Raw genomic sequence first — 23,237 nt, 5'->3', positions numbered from 1 at the left:
CATCTTATAATCATGTGTGTTAAAATAATTTGTCGTTAGATCATTTAAATATTTTAAAGGATCTGTTTTTAATAGACATTTTACAAAAACAACTGGTACATTTGGTAATTCTGTAAAAGAAAAACCCAACTGCCGTGACATTGCAAACCACAATGCCGTGACTTGGATTCGAACCGAGGTTGCTGCGGCCACAACGCAGAGTACTAACCACTATACGATCACGGCGAGCTACTTGGGCTCAATAACATACAGTGACATGGAGAATTTATATTCCGGTACACTCAGGGAACTCCTGTGATAGGCTGAATGTGTTAATTGCTTCCTCATTCCTTATACAAAGGCTTTGTCTCCTCAGTGGTTGATAGGCTGAAACTGTTTCCTGGCCACCTGCTTGTGAACTGCCAGGAGTCAAAGATCACACATACACTTGTGGGCCTGTGATGGGACACCAATGCAGAGAAACACACCTGGCGCAGATCTTCTATACTGTCTAGTAGACCTGCATCTCCCCTGTACCTCCTCAAGCCATCTGTATGTGAAGCAAGAAAGAGTTAAGGAGCGGTCCATCTACACTTTTATAGGGAGGATGCTGCCATGAGCTCCTCCCAGCTAATCACACAAACAGCAGTAAAGCAAGATAACTACACAGTTAGGGGGGACTGCATGGTTAGGTTTTTGAGGAATTATTGAAACTGACCTCAGTGACCCATGATCAGAGCTGTGGCTAATGACTGCGTGCCTAATTATGATGAAGCAAGCACCATGGCTCGTAGGGGCCCCACAACACGCTTTTCTTAGCTCAATTAAAGTATAAACCTCTGCCATATATGAGTGGTAAAGGCTTGTTAATTTGGTTGCTTTTCCAATTCACGTCTGACAACAAGATGAAGGAACATTGGGGCATCAGAAGCTTTGGAAAGTAGCCACCAACCTCAGAGAAAGAGAGAAAGAGGGAAAAGGCAGTATGAGGTGTGGAGAAAACAGCAGCAGGTACAAGGAGCTCAAATGAGATTAATGGCGCCTAAATAGAGCACGTAAAGGAACAGTTACAAATCTAAGAAAAAGGAAAGAAAGACTAGGAAAAAAACACGGAAAGAGCCTGTAGATAAAATTCTCTTCCTGGGACAGCAGGCTAAGAGAAATTACACAGGGAGCAGTTAAGCTTGTAACACGGGGAGAATAGAAAAGAAAATGCAGTTTTATGAAGTGTGTTGCCTAATCCAGCAAGCACTTTTGTTTTATTTTTCTATTTGCTTCTTTTATTGGTAAAGTAAGTTTCAAGTGCATGAATGGTATGACTGAGAGAGCCAGGGTATAATAATTTGAAGTGTTTGCACCAGCGCTAATGTAGGACGAGAGTTATAGCAAAGATATGAAAGGGGTAGCGATAATAAATATGTGAAAGGGCAATAGTGACACCAAAATAAGGCACCTCTTTATAAAACTGACATGGAAGAAATTCTAAAGGTTAGCTTCTGAAATTGTAGCCGATGTTAAAAAGTTTCTCATTGTTGGCAGGATTCGAACCTGCGCGGGGGGACCCCAATGGATTTCTAGTCCATCGCCTTAACCACTCGGCCACAATAACTGACTGCAAGTTTTGTGCAAATAATCTGTATGAAAGTTTTCAAGGTGTCCCACAGAAAATTCCTGATATCCTGCAATGCACTTTTTAAAAATAATGTTTTTTTCAGCAGGCACATTCTCTCCTAAAAACAAAAATAAGGCTACATCTTATAATCATGTGTGTTTAAATAATTTGTCGTTAGATCGTTTAAATATTTTAAAGGATCTGTTTTTAATAGACATTTTACAAAAACAACTGGTACATTTGGTAATTCTGTAAAAGATAAACCCAACTGCCGTGACACTGCCAACCACAATACCGTGACTCGGATTCGAACCGAGGTTGCTGCGGCCACAACGCAGAGTACTAACCACTATACGATCACGGCGAGCTACTTGGGCTCAATAACAAACAGTGACATGGAGAATTTATAATTCGAAACACTCAGGGAACTCCTGTGATAGGCTGAATGTGTTCATTGCTTCCTCATTCCTTATACAAAGGCTTTGTCTCCTCAGTGGTTGATAGGCTGAAACCGTTTCCTGTCCGCCTGCTTGTGAACTGCCAGAAGTCAAAGATCACACATACACTTGTGGGCCTGTGATGGGACACCAATGCAGAGAAACACACCTGGCGCAGATCTTCTATTCTGTCTATTAGACCTGCATCTCCCCTGTACCTCCTCAAGCCATCTGTATGTGAAGCAAGAAAAAGTTAAGGAGCGGTCCATCTACACTTTTATAGGGAGGATGCTGCCGTGAGCTCCTCCCAGCTAATCACACAAACAGCAGTAAAGCAAGATAACTACACAGTTAGGGGGGACTGCATGGATAGGTTTTTGAGGAATTATTGAAACTGACCTCAGTGACCCATGATCAGAGCTGTGGCTAATGACTGCGTGCCCAATTATGATGAAGCAAGCACCATGGCTCGTAGGGGCCCCACAACACGCTTTTCTTAGCTCATTGAATTAAAGTATAAACCTCTGCCATGTATGAGTGGTAAAGGCTTGTTAATTTGGTTGCTTTTCCAATTCACGTCTGACAACAAGATGAAGGAACATTGGGGCATCAGAAGCTTTGGAAAGTAGCCACCAACCTCAGAGAAAGAGAGAAAGAGGGAAAAGGCAGTATGAGGTGTGGAGAAAACAGCAGCAGGTACAAGGAGCTCAAATGAGATTAATGGCGCCTAAATAGAGCACGTAAAGGAACAGTTACAAATCTAAGAAAAAGGAAAGAAAGACTAGGAAAAAAACACGGAAAGAGCCTGTAGATAAAATTCTCTTCCTGGGACAGCAGGCTAAGAGAAATTACACAGGGAGCAGTTAAGCTTGTAACACGGGGAGAATAGAAAAGAAAATGCAGTTTTATGAAGTGTGTTGCCTAATCCAGCAAGCACTTTTGTTTTATTTTTCTATTTGCTTCTTTTATTGGTAAAGTAAGTTTCAAGTGCATGAATGGTATGACTGAGAGAGCCAGGGTATAATAATTTGAAGTGTTTGCACCAGCGCTAATGTAGGACGAGAGTTATAGCAAAGATATGAAAGGGGTAGCGATAATAAATATGTGAAAGGGCAATAGTGACACCAAAATAAGGCACCTCTTTATAAAACTGACATGGAAGAAATTCTAAAGGTTAGCTTCTGAAATTGTAGCCGATGTTAAAAAGTTTCTCATTGTTGGCAGGATTCGAACCTGCGCGGGGGGACCCCAATGGATTTCTAGTCCATCGCCTTAACCACTCGGCCACAATAACTGACTGCAAGTTTTGTGAAAAATAATCTGTATGAAAGTTTTCAAGGTGTCCCACAGAAAATTCCTGATATCCTGCAATGCACTTTTTAAAAATAATGTTTTTTTCAGCAGGCACATTCTCTCCTAAAAACAAAAATAAGGCTACATCTTATAATCATGTGTGTTTAAATAATTTGTCGTTAGATCGTTTAAATATTTTAAAGGATCTGTTTTTAATAGACATTTTACAAAAACAACTGGTACATTTGGTAATTCTGTAAAAGAAAAACCCAACTGCCGTGACACTGCCAACCACAATACCGTGACTCGGATTCGAACCGAGGTTGCTGCGGCCACAACGCAGAGTACTAACCACTATACGATCACGGCGAGCTACTTGGGCTCAATAACATACAGTGACATGGAGAATTTATAATTCGAAACACTCAGGGAACTCCTGTGATAGGCTGAATGTGTTCATTGCTTCCTCATTCCTTATACAAAGGCTTTGTCTCCTCAGTGGTTGATAGGCTGAAACCGTTTCCTGGCCGCCTGCTTGTGAACTGCCAGAAGTCAAAGATCACACATACACTTGTGGGCCTGTGATGGGACACCAATGCAGAGAAACACACCTGGCGCAGATCTTCTATTCTGTCTATTAGACCTGCATCTCCCCTGTACCTCCTCAAGCCATCTGTATGTGAAGCAAGAAAAAGTTAAGGAGCGGTCCATCTACACTTTTATAGGGAGGATGCTGCCGTGAGCTCCTCCCAGCTAATCACACAAACAGCAGTAAAGCAAGATAACTACACAGTTAGGGGGGACTGCATGGATAGGTTTTTGAGGAATTATTGAAACTGACCTCAGTGACCCATGATCAGAGCTGTGGCTAATGACTGCGTGCCCAATTATGATGAAGCAAGCACCATGGCTCGTAGGGGCCCCACAACACGCTTTTCTTAGCTCATTGAATTAAAGTATAAACCTCTGCCATGTATGAGTGGTAAAGGCTTGTTAATTTGGTTGCTTTTCCAATTCACGTCTGACAACAAGATGAAGGAACATTGGGGCATCAGAAGCTTTGGAAAGTAGCCACCAACCTCAGAGAAAGAGAGAAAGAGGGAAAAGGCAGTATGAGGTGTGGAGAAAACAGCAGCAGGTACAAGGAGCTCAAATGAGATTAATGGCGCCTAAATAGAGCACGTAAAGGAACAGTTACAAATCTAAGAAAAGGGAAAGAAAGACTAGGAAAAAAACACGGAAAGAGCCTGTAGATTAAATTCTCTTCCTGGGACAGCAGGCTAAGAGAAATTACACAGGGAGCAGTTAAGCTTGTAACACGGGGAGAATAGAAAAGAAAATGCAGTTTTATGAAGTGTGTTTGCCTAATCCAGCAAGCACTTTTGTTTTATTTTTCTATTTGCTTCTTTTATTGGTAAAGTAAGTTTCAAGTGCATGAATGGTATGACTGAGAGAGCCAGGGTATAATAATTTGAAGTGTTTGCACCAGCGCTAATGTAGGACGAGAGTTATAGCAAAGATATGAAAGGGGTAGCGATAATAAATATGTGAAAGGGCAATAGTAACACCAAAATAAGCCACCTATTTATAAAACTGACATGGAAGAAATTCTAAAGGTTAACTTCTGAAATTGTAGCCGATGTTAAAAAGTTTCTCGTTGTTGGCAGGATTCGAACCTGCGCGGGGAGACCCCAATGGATTTCTAGTCCATTGCCTTAACCACTCGGCCACAACAACTGACTGTAAGTTTTGTGCAAATAATCTGCATGAAAGTTTTCAAGGTGTGCCACAGCAAATTCCTGATATCCTGCAATGCACTTTTTAAAAATAATGTTTTTTTCAGCAGGCACATTCTCTCCTAAAAACAAAAATAAGGCTACATCTTATAATCATGTGTGTTTAAATAATTTGTCGTTAAATCGTTTAAATATTTTAAAGGATCTGTTTTTAATAGACATTTTACAAAAACAACTGGTACATTTGGTAATTCTGTAAAAGAAAAACCCAACGGCCGTGACATTGCCAACCACAATGCCGTGACTCGGATTCGAACCGAGGTTGCTGCAGCCACAACGCAGAGTACTAACCACTATACGATCACGGCGAGCTACTTGGGCTCGATAACATACAGTGACATGGAGAATTTATAATTCGAAACACTCAGGGAACTCCAGTTATAGGCTGAATGTGTTCATTGCTTCCTCATTCCTTATACAAAGGCTTTGTCTCCTCAGTGGTTGATAGGCTGAAACCGTTTCCTGGTTGCCTGCTTGTGAACTGCCAGAAGTCAAAGATCACACATACACTTGTTGGCCTGTGATGGGACACCAATGCAGAGAAACACACCTGGCGCAGATCTTCTATTCTGTCTATTAGACCTGCATCTCCCCTGTACCTCCTCAAGCCATCTGTATGTGAAGCAAGAAAAAGTTAAGGAGCGGTCCATCTATACTTTTATAGGGAGGATGCTGCCGTGAGCTCCTCCCAGCTAATCACACAAACAGCAGTAAAGCAAGATACCTACACAGTTAGGGGGGACTGCATGGTTAGGTTTTTGAGGAATTATTGAAACTGACCTCAGTGACCCATGATCAGAGCTGTGGCTAATGACTGCGAGCCCAATTATGATGAAGCAAGCACCATGGCTCGTAGGGGCCCCACAACACGCTTTTCTTAGCTCATTGAATTAAAGTATAAACCTCTGCCATGTATGAGTGGTAAAGGTCTGTTAATTTGGTTGCTTTTCCAATTCACGTCTGACAACAAGATGAAGGAACATTGGGGCATCAGAAGCTTTGGAAAGTAGCCACCAACCTCAGAGAAAGAGAGAAAGAGGGAAAAGGCAGTATGAGGTGTGGAGAAAACAGCAGCAGGTACAAGGAGCTCAAATGAGATTAATGGCGCCTAAATAGTGCACATAAAGGAACAGTTACAAATCTAAGAAAAGGGAAAGAAAGACTAGGAAAAAAACACGGAAAGAGCCTGTAGATTAAATTCTCTTCCTGGGACAGCAGGCTAAGAGAAATTACACAGGGAGCAGTTAAGCTTGTAACACGGGGAGAATAGAAAAGAAAATGCAGTTTTATGAAGTGTGTTTGCCTAATCCAGCAAGCACTTTTGTTTTATTTTTCTATTTGCTTCTTTTATTGGTAAAGTAAGTTTCAAGTGCATGAATGGTATGACTGAGAGAGCCAGGGTATAATAATTTGAAGTGTTTGCACCAGCGCTAATGTAGGACGAGAGTTATAGCAAAGATATGAAAGGGGTAGCGATAATAAATATGTGAAAGGGCAATAGTAACACCAAAATAAGCCACCTATTTATAAAACTGACATGGAAGAAATTCTAAAGGTTAACTTCTGAAATTGTAGCCGATGTTAAAAAGTTTCTCGTTGTTGGCAGGATTCGAACCTGCGCGGGGAGACCCCAATGGATTTCTAGTCCATTGCCTTAACCACTCGGCCACAACAACTGACTGTAAGTTTTGTGCAAATAATCTGCATGAAAGTTTTCAAGGTGTGCCACAGCAAATTCCTGATATCCTGCAATGCACTTTTTAAAAATAATGTTTTTTTCAGCAGGCACATTCTCTCCTAAAAACAAAAATAAGGCTACATCTTATAATCATGTGTGTTTAAATAATTTGTCGTTAAATCGTTTAAATATTTTAAAGGATCTGTTTTTAATAGACATTTTACAAAAACAACTGGTACATTTGGTAATTCTGTAAAAGAAAAACCCAACGGCCGTGACATTGCCAACCACAATGCCGTGACTCGGATTCGAACCGAGGTTGCTGCAGCCACAACGCAGAGTACTAACCACTATACGATCACGGCGAGCTACTTGGGCTCAATAACATACAGTGACATGGAGAATTTATAATTCGAAACACTCAGGGAACTCCAGTTATAGGCTGAATGTGTTCATTGCTTCCTCATTCCTTATACAAAGGCTTTGTCTCCTCAGTGGTTGATAGGCTGAAACCGTTTCCTGGTTGCCTGCTTGTGAACTGCCAGAAGTCAAAGATCACACATACACTTGTTGGCCTGTGATGGGACACCAATGCAGAGAAACACACCTGGCGCAGATCTTCTATTCTGTCTATTAGACCTGCATCTCCCCTGTACCTCCTCAAGCCATCTGTATGTGAAGCAAGAAAAAGTTAAGGAGCGGTCCATCTATACTTTTATAGGGAGGATGCTGCCGTGAGCTCCTCCCAGCTAATCACACAAACAGCAGTAAAGCAAGATACCTACACAGTTAGGGGGGACTGCATGGTTAGGTTTTTGAGGAATTATTGAAACTGACCTCAGTGACCCATGATCAGAGCTGTGGCTAATGACTGCGAGCCCAATTATGATGAAGCAAGCACCATGGCTCGTAGGGGCCCCACAACACGCTTTTCTTAGCTCATTGAATTAAAGTATAAACCTCTGCCATGTATGAGTGGTAAAGGTCTGTTAATTTGGTTGCTTTTCCAATTCACGTCTGACAACAAGATGAAGGAACATTGGGGCATCAGAAGCTTTGGAAAGTAGCCACCAACCTCAGAGAAAGAGAGAAAGAGGGAAAAGGCAGTATGAGGTGTGGAGAAAACAGCAGCAGGTACAAGGAGCTCAAATGAGATTAATGGCGCCTAAATAGTGCACATAAAGGAACAGTTACAAATCTAAGAAAAGGGAAAGAAAGACTAGGAAAAAAACACGGAAAGAGCCTGTAGATTAAATTCTCTTCCTGGGACAGCAGGCTAAGAGAAATTACACAGGGAGCAGTTAAGCTTGTAACACGGGGAGAATAGAAAAGAAAATGCAGTTTTATGAAGTGTGTTTGCCTAATCCAGCAAGCACTTTTGTTTTATTTTTCTATTTGCTTCTTTTATTGGTAAAGTAAGTTTCAAGTGCATGAATGGTATGACTGAGAGAGCCAGGGTATAATAATTTGAAGTGTTTGCACCAGCGCTAATGTAGGACGAGAGTTATAGCAAAGATATGAAAGGGGTAGCGATAATAAATATGTGAAAGGGCAATAGTAACACCAAAATAAGCCACCTATTTATAAAACTGACATGGAAGAAATTCTAAAGGTTAACTTCTGAAATTGTAGCCGATGTTAAAAAGTTTCTCGTTGTTGGCAGGATTCGAACCTGCGCGGGGAGACCCCAATGGATTTCTAGTCCATTGCCTTAACCACTCGGCCACAACAACTGACTGTAAGTTTTGTGCAAATAATCTGCATGAAAGTTTTCAAGGTGTGCCACAGCAAATTCCTGATATCCTGCAATGCACTTTTTAAAAATAATGTTTTTTTCAGCAGGCACATTCTCTCCTAAAAACAAAAATAAGGCTACATCTTATAATCATGTGTGTTTAAATAATTTGTCGTTAAATCGTTTAAATATTTTAAAGGATCTGTTTTTAATAGACATTTTACAAAAACAACTGGTACATTTGGTAATTCTGTAAAAGAAAAACCCAACGGCCGTGACATTGCCAACCACAATGCCGTGACTCGGATTCGAACCGAGGTTGCTGCAGCCACAACGCAGAGTACTAACCACTATACGATCACGGCGAGCTACTTGGGCTCAATAACATACAGTGACATGGAGAATTTATAATTCGAAACACTCAGGGAACTCCAGTTATAGGCTGAATGTGTTCATTGCTTCCTCATTCCTTATACAAAGGCTTTGTCTCCTCAGTGGTTGATAGGCTGAAACCGTTTCCTGGTTGCCTGCTTGTGAACTGCCAGAAGTCAAAGATCACACATACACTTGTTGGCCTGTGATGGGACACCAATGCAGAGAAACACACCTGGCGCAGATCTTCTATTCTGTCTATTAGACCTGCATCTCCCCTGTACCTCCTCAAGCCATCTGTATGTGAAGCAAGAAAAAGTTAAGGAGCGGTCCATCTATACTTTTATAGGGAGGATGCTGCCGTGAGCTCCTCCTAGCTAATCACACAAACAGCAGTAAAGCAAGATACCTACACAGTTAGGGGGGACTGCATGGTTAGGTTTTTGAGGAATTATTGAAACTGACCTCAGTGACCCATGATCAGAGCTGTGGCTAATGACTGCGAGCCCAATTATGATGAAGCAAGCACCATGGCTCGTAGGGGCCCCACAACACGCTTTTCTTAGCTCATTAAATTAAAGTATAAACCTCTGCCATGTATGAGTGGTAAAGGCTTGTTAATTTGGTTGCTTTTCCAATTCACGTCTGACAACAAGATGAAGGAACATTGGGGCATCAGAAGCTTTGGAAAGTAGACACCAACCTCAGAGAAAGAGAGAAAGAGGGAAAAGGCAGTTTGAGGTGTGGAGAAAACAGCAGCAGGTACAAGGAGCTCAAATGAGATTAATGGCGCCTAAATAGAGCACATAAAGGAACAGTTACAAATCTAAGAAAAGGGAAAGAAAGACTAGGAAAAAAACACGGAAAGAGCCTGTAGATAAAATTCTCTTCCTGGGACAGCAGGCTAAGAGAAATTACACAGGGAGCAGTTAAGCTTGTAACACGGGGAGAATAGAAAAGAAAATGCAGTTTTATGAAGTGTGTTTGCCTAATCCAGCAAGCACTTTTGTTTTATTTTTCTATTTGCTTCTTTTATTGGTAAAGTAAGTTTCAAGTGCATGAATGGTATGACTGAGAGAGCCAGGGTATAATAATTTGAAGTGTTTGCACCAGCGCTAATGTAGGACGAGAGTTATAGCAAAGATATGAAAGGGGTAGCGATAATAAATATGTGAAAGGACAATAGTGACACCAAAATAAGCCACCTATTTATAAAACTGACATGGAAGAAATTCTAAAGGTTAACTTCTGAAATTGTAGCCGATGTTAAAATGTTTCTCGTTGTTGGCAGGATTTGAACCTGCGCAGGGAGACCCCAATGGATTTCTAGTCCATCGCCTTAACCACTCAGCCACAACAACTGACTGTAAGTTTTGTGCAAATAATCTGCATGAAAGTTTTCAAGGTGTGCCACAGCAAATTCCTGATATCCTGCAATGCACTTTTTAAAAATAATGTTTTTTTCAGCAGGCACATTCTCTCCTAAAAACAAAAATAAGGCTACATCTTATAATCATGTGTGTTTAAATAATTTGTCGTTAAATCGTTTAAATATTTTAAAGGATCTGTTTTTAATAGACATTTTACAAAAACAACTGGTACATTTGGTAATTCTGTAAAAGAAAAACCCAACTGCCGTGACATTGCCAACCACAATGCCGTGACTCGGATTCGAACCGAGGTTGCTGCAGCCACAACGCAGAGTACTAACCACTATACGATCACGGCGAGCTACTTGGGCTCAATAACATACAGTGACATGGAGAATTTATAATTCGAAACACTCAGGGAACTCCAGTTATAGGCTGAATGTGTTCATTGCTTCCTCATTCCTTATACAAAGGCTTTGTCTCCTCAGTGGTTGATAGGCTGAAACCGTTTCCTGTCCGCCTGCTTGTGAACTGCCAGAAGTCAAAGATCACACATACACTTGTGGGCCTGTGATGGGACACCAATGCAGAGAAACACACCTGGCGCAGATCTTCTATTCTGTCTATTAGACCTGCATCTCCCCTGTACCTCCTCAAGCCATCTGTATGTGAAGCAAGAAAAAGTTAAGGAGCGGTCCATCTACACTTTTATAGGGAGGATGCTGCCGTGAGCTCCTCCCAGCTAATCACACAAACAGCAGTAAAGCAAGATAACTACACAGTTAGGGGGGACTGCATGGTTAGGTTTTTGAGGAATTATTGAAACTGACCTCAGTGACCCATGATCAGAGCTGTGGCTAATGACTGCGCGCCCAATTATGATGAAGCAAGCACCATGGCTCGTAGGGGCCCCACAACACGCTTTTCTTAGCTCATTGAATTAAAGTATAAACCTCTGCCATGTATGAGTGGTAAAGGTCTGTTAATTTGGTTGCTTTTCCAATTCACGTCTGACAACAAGATGAAGGAACATTGGGGCATCAGAAGCTTTGGAAAGTAGCCACCAACCTCAGAGAAAGAGAGAAAGAGGGAAAAGGCAGTATGAGGTGTGGAGAAAACAGCAGCAGGTACAAGGAGCTCAAATGAGATTAATGGCGCCTAAATAGTGCACATAAAGGAACAGTTACAAATCTAAGAAAAGGGAAAGAAAGACTAGGAAAAAAACACGGAAAGAGCCTGTAGATAAAATTCTCTTCCTGGGACAGCAGGCTAAGAGAAATTACACAGGGAGCAGTTAAGCTTGTAACACGGGGAGAATAGAAAAGAAAATGCAGTTTTATGAAGTGTGTTTGCCTAATCCAGCAAGCACGTTTGTTTTATTTTTCTATTTGCTTCTTTTATTGGTAAAGTAAGTTTCAAGTGCATGAATGGTATGACTGAGAGAGCCAGGGTATAATAATTTGAAGTGTTTGCACCAGCGCTAATGTAGGACGAGAGTTATAGCAAAGATATGAAAGGGGTAGCGATAATAAATATGTGAAAGGGCAATAGTGACACCAAAATAAGCCACCTATTTATAAAACTGACATGGAAGAAATTCTAAAGGTTAACTTCTGAAATTGTAGCCGATGTTAAAAAGTTTCTCGTTGTTGGCAGGATTCGAACCTGCGCGGGGAGACCCCAATGGATTTCTAGTCCATCGCCTTAACCACTCGGCCACAACAACTGACTGTAAGTTTTGTGCAAATAATCTGTATGAAAGTTTTCAAGGTGTCCCAAAGCAAATTCCTGGTATTCTGCAATGCACTTTTTAAAAAGAATGTTTTTTTCAGCAGGCACATTCTCTCCTAAAAACAAAAATTGCATGAGTATATCTCTAGGTTGGAAAAGGATAGGCTTTCATGCATACTCTCATGTGGCACTCAAGTTTTCGTGCTGCTTTTAGTCTATGGCCCATATTACAGAAGTCTACCATCTTTGAGTATTTGAGGCTCCTTTGTAAGTGCTTTATCTTTTTTACTTGAAGAGCTATATAATAAAGGGGTCAGGGAAAGATTGCATTTATGGAAGATAAAAGAAGGCACACTTGTCTCACCAAATGCCATAGAGAAACCTGATGTTTTACTCATGTTATCCTTAGTTTGTTTTTGTTAGACCTTGCATTCTTAAGGTGGCCTCAACCCTACCTTATTGCTTTTCACCTACGCATTTTGCTGTATCTTTTTGTTGGCCTTAGGACTCTGATCACTTTATTGCTACTAATCAGTGCTGAAGTGAACGTGCTTCTTCCCAAATCATGTGTGTAATTGGAGTATACCTGACTGACAGATTTCATTGACTTGAAAGCCCCTTGTAAAGTGGTATACCATATACCCAGGAACTGATTGTGCCGCCCAAAAAAGTATCATTTCAAACCTGTCTCAAGCCTGCTACTGCAGTGCCTGTGCTGCAGTGTACTGCCACTTCGACTTGCCATTTAAAACTACTTGCCAAGCCTTAAACTCCAATTTTATTACATATAATTAACCAAAAGGTAGGCCCTAGGTAGTCCTAGGGGCATCATGCTATGTAAGTAAAAGGTAAGACATGTACTGTGGTAGTTTGCATGTCCTGGTAGTACAAAACAGTCTATTACATTTTTCACTACTGTGAGGTCTGCCCCTCTCGTAGGTTAGCATTGGGTATTCCCTTATACTTTTTGGGGGGTAATTCCATATCAGAGAGGAGAAGCTTTATTTATTTATTGATAAATCCTATTTACTGGTGAGGTTGGATTTAACTTTACTACTTTATAAATGCCATTTTTAGAGAGTGAGCATTTCTCTGCACTTACAGCTCTATTTGCCTGAAAACCTGTCTCCAATTGACGTCTGGATTGGGCTGCGAGACAGCTACATTTGTGCATTCCCTCTAGACAGCCACAATACAGGTCACTCAACTGCAACTGCATTCATGTGCATTCTGATTGGCATGGGGGAGAGCTCCATTCCCCAACCGCAAATAGGTTCAAGAACGATAATTTATGTCAGTAGGTACAATATAGCTACATCTTATAATCATGTGTGTTAAAATAATTTGTCGTTAGATCGTTTAAATATTTTAAAGGATCTGTTTTTAATAGACATTTTACAAAAACAACTGGTACATTTTGTAATTCTGTAAAAGAAAAACCCAACTGCCGTGACATTGCCAACCACAATGCCGTGACTCGGATTCGAACCAAGGTTGCTGCGGCCACAATGCAGAGTACTAACTACTATACGATCACGGCGAGCTACTTGGGCTCAATAACATACAGTGACATGGAGAATTTATAATTCGGTACACTCAGGGAACTCCTGTGATAGGCTGAATGTGTTAATTGCTTCCTCATTCCTTATACAAAGGCTTTGTCTCCTCAGTGGTTGATAGGCTGAAACTGTTTCCTGGCCGCCTGCTTGTGAACTGCCAGGAGTCAAAGATCACACATACACTTGTGGGCCTGTGATGGGATACCAATGCAGAGAAACACACCTGGCGCAGATCTTCTATACTGTCTAGTAGACCTGCATCTCCCCTGTACCTCCTCAAGCCATCTGTATGTGAAGCAAGAAAGAGTTAAGGAGCGGTCCATCTACACTTTTATAGGGAGGATGCTGCCATGAGCTCCTCCCAGCTAATCACACAAACAGCAGTAAAGCAAGATAACTACACAGTTAGGGGGGACTGCATGGTTAGGTTTTTGAGGAATTATTGAAACTGACCTCAGTGACCCATGATCAGAGCTGTGGCTAATGACTGCATGCCTAATTATGATGAAGCAAGCACCATGGCTCGTAGGGGCCCCACAACACGCTTTTCTTAGCTCAATTAAAGTATAAACCTCTGCCATATATGAGTGGTAAAGGCTTGTTAATTTGGTTGCTTTTCGAATTCTCGTCTGACAACAAGATGAAGGAACATTGGGGCATCAGAAGCTTTGGAAAGTAGCCACCAACCTCAGAGAAAGAGAGAAAGAGGGAAAAGGCAGTATGAGGTGTGGAGAAAACAGCAGCAGGTACAAGGAGCTCAAATGAGATTAATGGTGCCTAAATAGAGCACGTAAAGGAACAGTTACAAATCTAAGAAAAAGGAAAGAAAGACTAGGAAAAAAACACGGAAAGAGCCTGTAGATAAAATTCTCTTCCTGGGACAGCAGGCTAAGAGAAATTACACAGGGAGTAGTTAAGCTTGTAACACGGGGAGAATAGAAAAGAAAATGCAGTTTTATGAAGTGTGTTGCCTAATCCAGCAAGCACTTTTGTTTTATTTTTCTATTTGCTTCTTTTATTGGTAAAGTAAGTTTCAAGTACATGAATGGTATGACTGAGAGAGCCAGGGTATAATAATTTGAAGTGTTTGCACCAGTGCTAATGTAGGACGAGAGTTATAGCAAAGATATGAAAGGGGTAGCGATAATAAATATGTGAAAGGGCAATAGTGACACCAAAATAAGCCACCTATTTATAAAACTGACATGGAAGAAATTCTAAAGGTTAGCTTCTGAAATTGTAGCCGATGTTAAAAAGTTTCGCTTTGTTGGCAGGATTCGAACCTGCGCGGGGAGACCCCAATGGATTTCTAGTCCATCGCATTAACCACTCGGCCACAACAACTGACTGTAAGTTTTGTGCAAATAATCTGCATGAAAGTTTTCAAGGTGTGCCACAGCAAATTCCTGATATCCTGCAATGCACTTTTTTAAAATAATGTTTTTTTCAGCAGGCACATTCTCTCCTAAAAACAAAAATAAGGCTACATCTTATAATCATGTGCGTTTAAATAATTTGTCGTTACATCGTTTAAATATTTTAAAGGATCTGTTTTTAATAGACATTTTACAAAAACAACTGGTACATTTGGTAATTCTGTAAAAGAAAAACCCAACTGCCGTGACATTGCCAACCACAATGCCGTGACTCGGATTCGAACCGAGGTTGCTGCGGCCACAACGCATAGTACTAACCACTATACGATCACGGCAAGCTACTTGGGCTCAATAACATACAGTGACATGGAGAATTTATAATTCGGAACACTCAGGGAACTCCTGTGATAGGCTGAATGTGTTCATTGCTTCCTCATTGCTTATACAAAGGCTTTGTCTCCTCAGTGGTTGATAGGCTGAAACCATTTCCTGGCCGCCTGCTTGTGAACTGCCAGAAGTCAAAGATCACACATACACTTGTGGGCCTGTGATGGGACACCAATGCAGAGAAACACACCTGGCGCAGATCTTCTATTCTGTCTATTAGACCTGCATCTCCCCTGTACCTCCTCAAGCCATCTGTATGTGAAGCAAGAAAAAGTTAAGGAGCGGTCCATCTACACTTTTATAGGGAGGATGCTGCCGTGAGATCCTCCCAGCTAATCACACAAACAGCAGTAAAGCAAGATAACTACACAGTTATGGGGGACTGCATGGATAGGTTTTTGAGGAATTATTGAAACTGACCTCAGTGACCCATGATCAGAGCTGTGGCTAATGACTGCGTGCCCAATTATGATGAAGCAAGCACCGTGGCTCGTAGGGGCCCCACAACACGCTTTTCTTAGCTCATTGAATTAAAGTATAAACCTCTGCCATGTATGAGTGGTAAAGGCTTGTTAATTTGGTTGCTTTTCCAATTCACGTCTGACAACAAGATGAAGGAACATTGGGGCATCAGAAGCTTTGGAAAGTAGCCACCAACCTCAGAGAAAGAGAGAAAGAGGGAAAAGGCAGTATGAGGTGAGGAGAAAACAGCAGCAGGTACAAGGAGCTCAAATGAGATTAATGGCGCCTAAATAGAGCACGTAAAGGAACAGTTACAAATCTAAGAAAAGGGAAAGAAAGACTAGGAAAAAAACACGGAAAGAGCCTGTAGATAAAATTCTCTTCCTGGGACAGCAGGCTAAGAGAAATTACACAGGGAGCAGTTAAGCTTGTAACACGGGGAGAATAGAAAAGAAAATGCAGTTTTATGAAGTGTGTTTGCCTAATCCAGCAAGCACTTTTATTTTATTTTTCTATTTGCTTCTTTTATTGGTAAAGTAAGTTTCAAGTGCATGAATGGTATGACTGAGAGAGCCAGGGTATAATAATTTGAAGTGTTTGCACCAGCGCTAATGTAGGACGAGAGTTATAGCAAAGATATGAAAGGGGTAGCGATAATAAATATGTGAAAGGGCAATGGTGACACCAAAATAAGCCACCTATTTATAAAACTGACATGGAAGAAATTCTAAAGGTTAACTTTTGAAATTGTAGCCGATGTTAAAAAGTTTCTCGTTGTTGGCAGGATTCGAACCTGCGCGGGGAGACCCCAATGGATTTCTAGTCCATCGCCTTAACCACTCGGCCACAACAACTGACTGTAAGTTTTGTGCAAATAATCTGCATGAAAGTTTTCAAGGTGTGCCACAGCAAATTCGTGGTATTCTGCAATGCACTTTTTTAAAATAATGTATTTTTCAGCAGGCACATTCTCTCCTAAAAACAAAAATTGCATGAGTATATCTCTAGTTTGGAAAAGGATAGGCTTTCATGCATACTCTCATGTGGCACTCAAGTTTTTGGGACCCTATTGCACTCTGTTTTCGTGCTGCTTTTAGTCTATGGCCCATATTACAGAAGTCTACCATCTTTGAGTTTTTGAGGCTCCTTTGTAAGTGCTTTATCTTTTTTACTTGAAGAGCTATATAATAAAGGGGTCAGGGAAAGATTGCATTTATGGAAGATAAAAGAAGGCACACTTGTCTCACCAAATGCCGTAGAGAAACCTGATGTTTTACTCATGTTATCCTTAGTTTGTTTTTGTTAGACCTTGCATTCTTAAGGTGGCCTCAACCCTACCTTATTGCTTTTCACCTACGCATTTTGCTGTATCTTTTTGTTGGCCTTAGGACTCTGATCACTTTATTGCTACTAATCAGTGCTGAAGTGAACGTGCTTCTTCCCTAATCATGTGTGTAATTGGAGTATACCTGACTGACAGATTTCATTGACTTGAAAGCCCCTTGTAAAGTGGTATACCATATACCCAGGAACTGATTGTGCCGCCCAAAAAAGTATCATTTCAAACCTGTCTCAAGCCTGCTACTGCAGTGCCTGTGCTGCAGTGTACTGCCACTTCGACTTGCCATTTAAAACTACTTGCCAAGCCTTAAACTCCAATTTTATTACATATAATTAACCAAAAGGTAGGCCCTAGGTAGTCCTAGGGGCATCATGCTATGTAAGTAAAAGGTAAGACATGTACTGTGGTAGTTTGCATGTCCTGGTAGTACAAAACAGTCTATTACATTTTTCACTACTGTGAGGTCTGCCCCTCTCGTAGGTTAGCATTGGGTATTCCCTTATACTTTTTGGGGGGTAATTCCATATCAGAGAGGAGAAGCTTTATTTATTTATTGATAAATCCTATTTACTGGTGAGGTTGGATTTAACTTTACTACTTTATAAATGTCATTTTTAGAGAGTGAGCATTTCTCTGCACTTACTGCTCTATTTGCCTGAAAACCTGTCTCCAATTGACGTCTGGATTGGGCTGCGAGACAGCTACATTTGTGCATTCCCTCTAGACAGCCACAATACAGGTCACTCAACTGCAACTGCATTCATCTGCATTCTGATTGGCATGGGGGAGAGCTCCATTCCCTCACCGCAAATAGGTTCAAGAACGATAATTTATGTCAGTAGGTACAATATAGCTACATCTTATAATCATGTGTGTTAAAATAATTTGTCGTTAGATCGTTTAAATATTTTAAAGGATCTGTTTTTAATAGACATTTTACAAAAACAACTGGTACATTTTGTAATTCTGTAAAAGAAAAACCCAACTGCCGTGACATTGCCAACCACAATGCCGTGACTCGGATTCGAACCAAGGTTGCTGCGGCCACAACGCAGAGTACTAACTACTATACGATCACGGCGAGCTACTTGGGCTCAATAACATACAGTGACATGGAGAATTTATAATTCGGTACACTCAGGGAACTCCTGTGATAGGCTGAATGTGTTAATTGCTTCCTCATTCCTTATACAAAGGCTTTGTCTCCTCAGTGGTTGATAGGCTGAAACTGTTTCCTGGCCGCCTGCTTGTGAACTGCCAGGAGTCAAAGATCACACATACACTTGTGGGCCTGTGATGGGATACCAATGCAGAGAAACACACCTGGCGCAGATCTTCTATACTGTCTAGTAGACCTGCATCTCCCCTGTACCTCCTCAAGCCATCTGTATGTGAAGCAAGAAAGAGTTAAGGAGCGGTCCATCTACACTTTTATAGGGAGGATGCTGCCATGAGCTCCTCCCAGCTAATCACACAAACAGCAGTAAAGCAAGATAACTACACAGTTAGGGGGGACTGCATGGTTAGGTTTTTGAGGAATTATTGAAACTGACCTCAGTGACCCATGATCAGAGCTGTGGCTAATGACTGCATGCCTAATTATGATGAAGCAAGCACCATGGCTCGTAGGGGCCCCACAACACGCTTTTCTTAGCTCAATTAAAGTATAAACCTCTGCCATATATGAGTGGTAAAGGCTTGTTAATTTGGTTGCTTTTCGAATTCTCGTCTGACAACAAGATGAAGGAACATTGGGGCATCAGAAGCTTTGGAAAGTAGCCACCAACCTCAGAGAAAGAGAGAAAGAGGGAAAAGGCAGTATGAGGTGTGGAGAAAACAGCAGCAGGTACAAGGAGCTCAAATGAGATTAATGGTGCCTAAATAGAGCACGTAAAGGAACAGTTACAAATCTAAGAAAAAGGAAAGAAAGACTAGGAAAAAAACACGGAAAGAGCCTGTAGATAAAATTCTCTTCCTGGGACAGCAGGCTAAGAGAAATTACACAGGGAGTAGTTAAGCTTGTAACACGGGGAGAATAGAAAAGAAAATGCAGTTTTATGAAGTGTGTTGCCTAATCCAGCAAGCACTTTTGTTTTATTTTTCTATTTGCTTCTTTTATTGGTAAAGTAAGTTTTAAGTACATGAATGGTATGACTGAGAGAGCCAGGGTATAATAATTTGAAGTGTTTGCACCAGTGCTAATGTAGGACGAGAGTTATAGCAAAGATATGAAAGGGGTAGCGATAATAAATATGTGAAAGGGCAATAGTGACACCAAAATAAGCCACCTATTTATAAAACTGACATGGAAGAAATTCTAAAGGTTAGCTTCTGAAATTGTAGCCGATGTTAAAAAGTTTCGCGTTGTTGGCAGGATTCGAACCTGCGCGGGGAGACCCCAATGGATTTCTAGTCCATCGCCTTAACCACTCGGCCACAACAACTGACTGTAAGTTTTGTGCAAATAATCTGCATGAAAGTTTTCAAGGTGTGCCACAGCAAATTCCTGATATCCTGCAATGCACTTTTTTAAAATAATGTTTTTTTCAGCAGGCACATTCTCTCCTAAAAACAAAAATAAGGCTACATCTTATAATCATGTGCGTTTAAATAATTTGTCGTTACATCGTTTAAATATTTTAAAGGATCTGTTTTTAATAGACATTTTACAAAAACAACTGGTACATTTGGTAATTCTGTAAAAGAAAAACCCAACTGCCGTGACATTGCCAACCACAATGCCGTGACTCGGATTCGAACCGAGGTTGCTGCGGCCACAACGCAGAGTACTAACCACTATACGATCACGGCAAGCTACTTGGGCTCAATAACATACAGTGACATGGAGAATTTATAATTCGGAACACTCAGGGAACTCCTGTGATAGGCTGAATGTGTTCATTGCTTCCTCATTGCTTATACAAAGGCTTTGTCTCCTCAGTGGTTGATAGGCTGAAACCATTTCCTGGCCGCCTGCTTGTGAACTGCCAGAAGTCAAAGATCACACATACACTTGTGGGCCTGTGATGGGACACCAATGCAGAGAAACACACCTGGCGCAGACCTTCTATTCTGTCTATTAGACCTGCATCTCCCCTGTACCTCCTCAAGCCATCTGTATGTGAAGCAAGAAAAAGTTAAGGAGCGGTCCATCTACACTTTTATAGGGAGGATGCTGCAGTGAGATCCTCCCAGCTAATCACACAAACAGCAGTAAAGCAAGATAACTACACAGTTATGGGGGACTGCATGGATAGGTTTTTGAGGAATTATTGAAACTGACCTCAGTGACCCATGATCAGAGCTGTGGCTAATGACTGCGTGCCCAATTATGATGAAGCAAGCACCGTGGCTCGTAGGGGCCCCACAACACGCTTTTCTTAGCTCATTGAATTAAAGTATAAACCTCTGCCATGTATGAGTGGTAAAGGCTTGTTAATTTGGTTGCTTTTCCAATTCACGTCTGACAACAAGATGAAGGAACATTGGGGCATCAGAAGCTTTGGAAAGTAGCCACCAACCTCAGAGAAAGAGAGAAAGAGGGAAAAGGCAGTATGAGGTGAGGAGAAAACAGCTGCAGGTACAAGGAGCTCAAATGAGATTAATGGCGCCTAAATAGAGCACGTAAAGGAACAGTTACAAATCTAAGAAAAGGGAAAGAAAGACTAGGAAAAAAACACGGAAAGAGCCTGTAGATAAAATTCTCTTCCTGGGACAGCAGGCTAAGAGAAATTACACAGGGAGCAGTTAAGCTTGTAACACGGGGAGAATAGAAAAGAAAATGCAGTTTTATGAAGTGTGTTTGCCTAATCCAGCAAGCACTTTTGTTTTATTTTTCTATTTGCTTCTTTTATTGGTAAAGTAAGTTTCAAGTGCATGAATGGTATGACTGAGAGAGCCAGGGTATAATAATTTGAAGTGTTTGCACCAGCGCTAATGTAGGACGAGAGTTATAGCAAAGATATGAAAGGGGTAGCGATAATAAATATGTGAAAGGGCAATGGTGACACCAAAATAAGCCACCTATTTATAAAACTGACATGGAAGAAATTCTAAAGGTTAACTTCTGAAATTGTAGCCGATGTTAAAAAGTTTCTCGTTGTTGGCAGGATTCGAACCTGCGCGGGGAGACCCCAATGGATTTCTAGTCCATCGCCTTAACCACTCGGCCACAACAACTGACTGTAAGTTTTGTGCAAATAATCTGCATGAAAGTTTTCAAGGTGTGCCACAGCAAATTCCTGATATCCTGCAATGCACTTTTTAAAAATAATGTTTTTTTCAGCAGGCACATTCTCTCCTAAAAACAAAAATAAGGCTACATCTTATAATCATGTGTGTTTAAAAAATTTGTCGTTAAATCGTTTAAATATTTTAAAGGATCTGTTTTTAATAGACATTTTACAAAAACAACTGGTACATTTGGTAATTCTGTAAAAGAAAAACCCAACTGTCGTGACATTGCCAACCACAATGCCGTGACTCGGTTTTGAACCGAGGTTGCTGCAGCCACAACGCAAAGTACTAACCACTATACAATCACGGCGAGCTACTTGGGCTCAATAACATACAGTGACATGGAGAATGTATAATTCGAAACACTCAGGGAACTCCAGTGATAGGCTGAATGTGTTCATTGCTTCCTCATTCCTTATACAAAGGCTTTGTCTCCTCAGTGGTTGATAGGCTGAAACCGTTTCCTGGTTGCCTGCTTGTGAACTGCCAGAAGTCAAAGATCACACATACACTTGTTTGCCTGTGATGGGACACCAATGCAGAGAAACACACCTGGCGCAGATCTTCTATTCTGTCTATTAGACCTGCATCTCCCCTGTACCTCCTCAAGCCATCTGTATGTGAAGCAAGAAAAAATTAAGGAGCGGTCCATCTATACTTTTATAGGGAGGATGCTGCCGTGAGCTCCTCCCAGCTAATCACACAAACAGCAGTAAAGCAAGATAACTATACAGTTAGGGGGGACTGCATGGTTAGGTTTTTGAGGAATTATTGAAACTGACCTCAGTGACCCATGATCAGAGCTGTGGCTAATGACTGCGCGCCCAATTATGATGAAGCAAGCACCATGGCTCGTAGGGGCCCCACAACACGCTTTTCTTAGCTCATTGAATTAAAGTATAAACCTCTGCCATCTATGAGTGGTAAAGGCTTGTTAATTTGGTTGCTTTTCCAATTCACGTCTGACAACAAGATGAAGGAACATTGGGGCATCAGAAGCTTTGGAAAGTAGCCACCAACCTCAGAGAAAGAGAGAAAGAGGGAAAAGGCAGTATGAGGTGTAGAGAAAACAGCAGCAGGTACAAGGAGCTCAAATGAGATTAATGGCGCCTAAATAGAGCACATAAAGGAACAGTTACAAATCTAAGAAAAGGGAAAGAAAGACTAGGAAAAAAACACGGAAAGAGCCTGTAGATAAAATTCTCTTCCTGGGACAGCAGGCTAAGAGAAATCACACAGGGAGCAGTTAAGCTTGTAACACGGGGAGAATAGAAAAGAAAATGCAGTTTTATGAAGTGTGTTTGCCTAATCCAGCAAGCACTTTTATTTTATTTTTCTATTTGCTTCTTTTATTGGTAAAGTAAGTTTCAAGTGCATGAATGGTATGACTGAGAGAGCCAGGGTATAATAATTTGAAGTGTTTGCACCAGCGCTAATGTAGGACGAGAGTTGTAGCAAAGATATGAAAGGGGTAGCGATAATAAATATGTGAAAGGGCAATAGTGACACCAAAATAAGCCACCTATTTATAAAACTGACATGGAAGAAATTCTAAAGGTTAACTTCTGAAATTGTAGCCGATGTTAAAAAGTTTCTCGTTGTTGGCAGGATTCGAACCTGCGCGGGGAGACCACAATGGATTTCTAGTCCATCGCCTTAACCACTCGGCCACAACAACTGACTGTAAGTTTTGTGCAAATAATCTGTATGAAAGTTTTCAAGGTGTCCCACAGCAAATTCCTGGTATTCTGCAATGCACTTTTTTAAAATAATGTATTTTTCAGCAGGCACATTCTCTCCTAAAAACAAAAATTGCATGAGTATATCTCTAGTTTGGAAAAGGATAGGCTTTCATGCATACTCTCATGTGGC

General features: G+C 41.1%; 20 non-coding genes across 20 annotated transcripts; all 20 read right to left on the bottom strand.

Annotated features, from left to right (window-relative positions):
- Positions 1-1,506: 1,506 nt before the first annotated feature.
- TRNAS-AGA (transfer RNA serine (anticodon AGA)) lies at positions 1,507-1,588 on the bottom strand. The gene has a single exon. It is a non-coding gene; the product is annotated as a tRNA-Ser (tRNA).
- Positions 1,589-1,883: 295 nt separating this feature from the next.
- Positions 1,884-1,955, bottom strand: TRNAH-GUG (transfer RNA histidin (anticodon GUG)). Its single transcript has one exon. It is a non-coding gene; the product is annotated as a tRNA-His (tRNA).
- A 1,285-nt stretch (positions 1,956-3,240) lies between these two features.
- On the bottom strand, positions 3,241-3,322 carry TRNAS-AGA (transfer RNA serine (anticodon AGA)). Its single transcript has one exon. It is a non-coding gene; the product is annotated as a tRNA-Ser (tRNA).
- A 296-nt stretch (positions 3,323-3,618) lies between these two features.
- Positions 3,619-3,690, bottom strand: TRNAH-GUG (transfer RNA histidin (anticodon GUG)). Its single transcript has one exon. It is a non-coding gene; the product is annotated as a tRNA-His (tRNA).
- Positions 3,691-4,976: 1,286 nt separating this feature from the next.
- Positions 4,977-5,058, bottom strand: TRNAS-AGA (transfer RNA serine (anticodon AGA)). Its single transcript has one exon. It is a non-coding gene; the product is annotated as a tRNA-Ser (tRNA).
- Positions 5,059-5,353: 295 nt separating this feature from the next.
- On the bottom strand, positions 5,354-5,425 carry TRNAH-GUG (transfer RNA histidin (anticodon GUG)). Its single transcript has one exon. It is a non-coding gene; the product is annotated as a tRNA-His (tRNA).
- Positions 5,426-6,711: 1,286 nt separating this feature from the next.
- Positions 6,712-6,793, bottom strand: TRNAS-AGA (transfer RNA serine (anticodon AGA)). The gene has a single exon. It is a non-coding gene; the product is annotated as a tRNA-Ser (tRNA).
- Positions 6,794-7,088: 295 nt separating this feature from the next.
- TRNAH-GUG (transfer RNA histidin (anticodon GUG)) lies at positions 7,089-7,160 on the bottom strand. The gene has a single exon. It is a non-coding gene; the product is annotated as a tRNA-His (tRNA).
- Positions 7,161-8,446: 1,286 nt separating this feature from the next.
- On the bottom strand, positions 8,447-8,528 carry TRNAS-AGA (transfer RNA serine (anticodon AGA)). Its single transcript has one exon. It is a non-coding gene; the product is annotated as a tRNA-Ser (tRNA).
- A 295-nt stretch (positions 8,529-8,823) lies between these two features.
- Positions 8,824-8,895, bottom strand: TRNAH-GUG (transfer RNA histidin (anticodon GUG)). Its single transcript has one exon. It is a non-coding gene; the product is annotated as a tRNA-His (tRNA).
- Positions 8,896-10,181: 1,286 nt separating this feature from the next.
- TRNAS-AGA (transfer RNA serine (anticodon AGA)) lies at positions 10,182-10,263 on the bottom strand. The gene has a single exon. It is a non-coding gene; the product is annotated as a tRNA-Ser (tRNA).
- A 295-nt stretch (positions 10,264-10,558) lies between these two features.
- Positions 10,559-10,630, bottom strand: TRNAH-GUG (transfer RNA histidin (anticodon GUG)). The gene has a single exon. It is a non-coding gene; the product is annotated as a tRNA-His (tRNA).
- Positions 10,631-11,916: 1,286 nt separating this feature from the next.
- TRNAS-AGA (transfer RNA serine (anticodon AGA)) lies at positions 11,917-11,998 on the bottom strand. Its single transcript has one exon. It is a non-coding gene; the product is annotated as a tRNA-Ser (tRNA).
- Positions 11,999-14,822: 2,824 nt separating this feature from the next.
- On the bottom strand, positions 14,823-14,906 carry TRNAS-AGA (transfer RNA serine (anticodon AGA)). The gene has a single exon. It is a non-coding gene; the product is annotated as a tRNA-Ser (tRNA).
- A 295-nt stretch (positions 14,907-15,201) lies between these two features.
- On the bottom strand, positions 15,202-15,273 carry TRNAH-GUG (transfer RNA histidin (anticodon GUG)). Its single transcript has one exon. It is a non-coding gene; the product is annotated as a tRNA-His (tRNA).
- Positions 15,274-16,559: 1,286 nt separating this feature from the next.
- On the bottom strand, positions 16,560-16,641 carry TRNAS-AGA (transfer RNA serine (anticodon AGA)). Its single transcript has one exon. It is a non-coding gene; the product is annotated as a tRNA-Ser (tRNA).
- A 2,850-nt stretch (positions 16,642-19,491) lies between these two features.
- On the bottom strand, positions 19,492-19,573 carry TRNAS-AGA (transfer RNA serine (anticodon AGA)). Its single transcript has one exon. It is a non-coding gene; the product is annotated as a tRNA-Ser (tRNA).
- A 295-nt stretch (positions 19,574-19,868) lies between these two features.
- On the bottom strand, positions 19,869-19,940 carry TRNAH-GUG (transfer RNA histidin (anticodon GUG)). Its single transcript has one exon. It is a non-coding gene; the product is annotated as a tRNA-His (tRNA).
- Positions 19,941-21,226: 1,286 nt separating this feature from the next.
- On the bottom strand, positions 21,227-21,308 carry TRNAS-AGA (transfer RNA serine (anticodon AGA)). The gene has a single exon. It is a non-coding gene; the product is annotated as a tRNA-Ser (tRNA).
- Positions 21,309-22,961: 1,653 nt separating this feature from the next.
- TRNAS-AGA (transfer RNA serine (anticodon AGA)) lies at positions 22,962-23,043 on the bottom strand. The gene has a single exon. It is a non-coding gene; the product is annotated as a tRNA-Ser (tRNA).
- Between the last annotated feature and the right edge of the window lie 194 nt (positions 23,044-23,237).

Source organism: Lissotriton helveticus, chromosome 12 (genome assembly GCF_964261635.1).
Source record: "Lissotriton helveticus chromosome 12, aLisHel1.1, whole genome shotgun sequence".
In the NCBI taxonomy this organism is placed as follows: Eukaryota; Metazoa; Chordata; class Amphibia; order Caudata; family Salamandridae; genus Lissotriton; species Lissotriton helveticus.
This window is presented reverse-complemented; position numbering and strand designations above follow the sequence as displayed.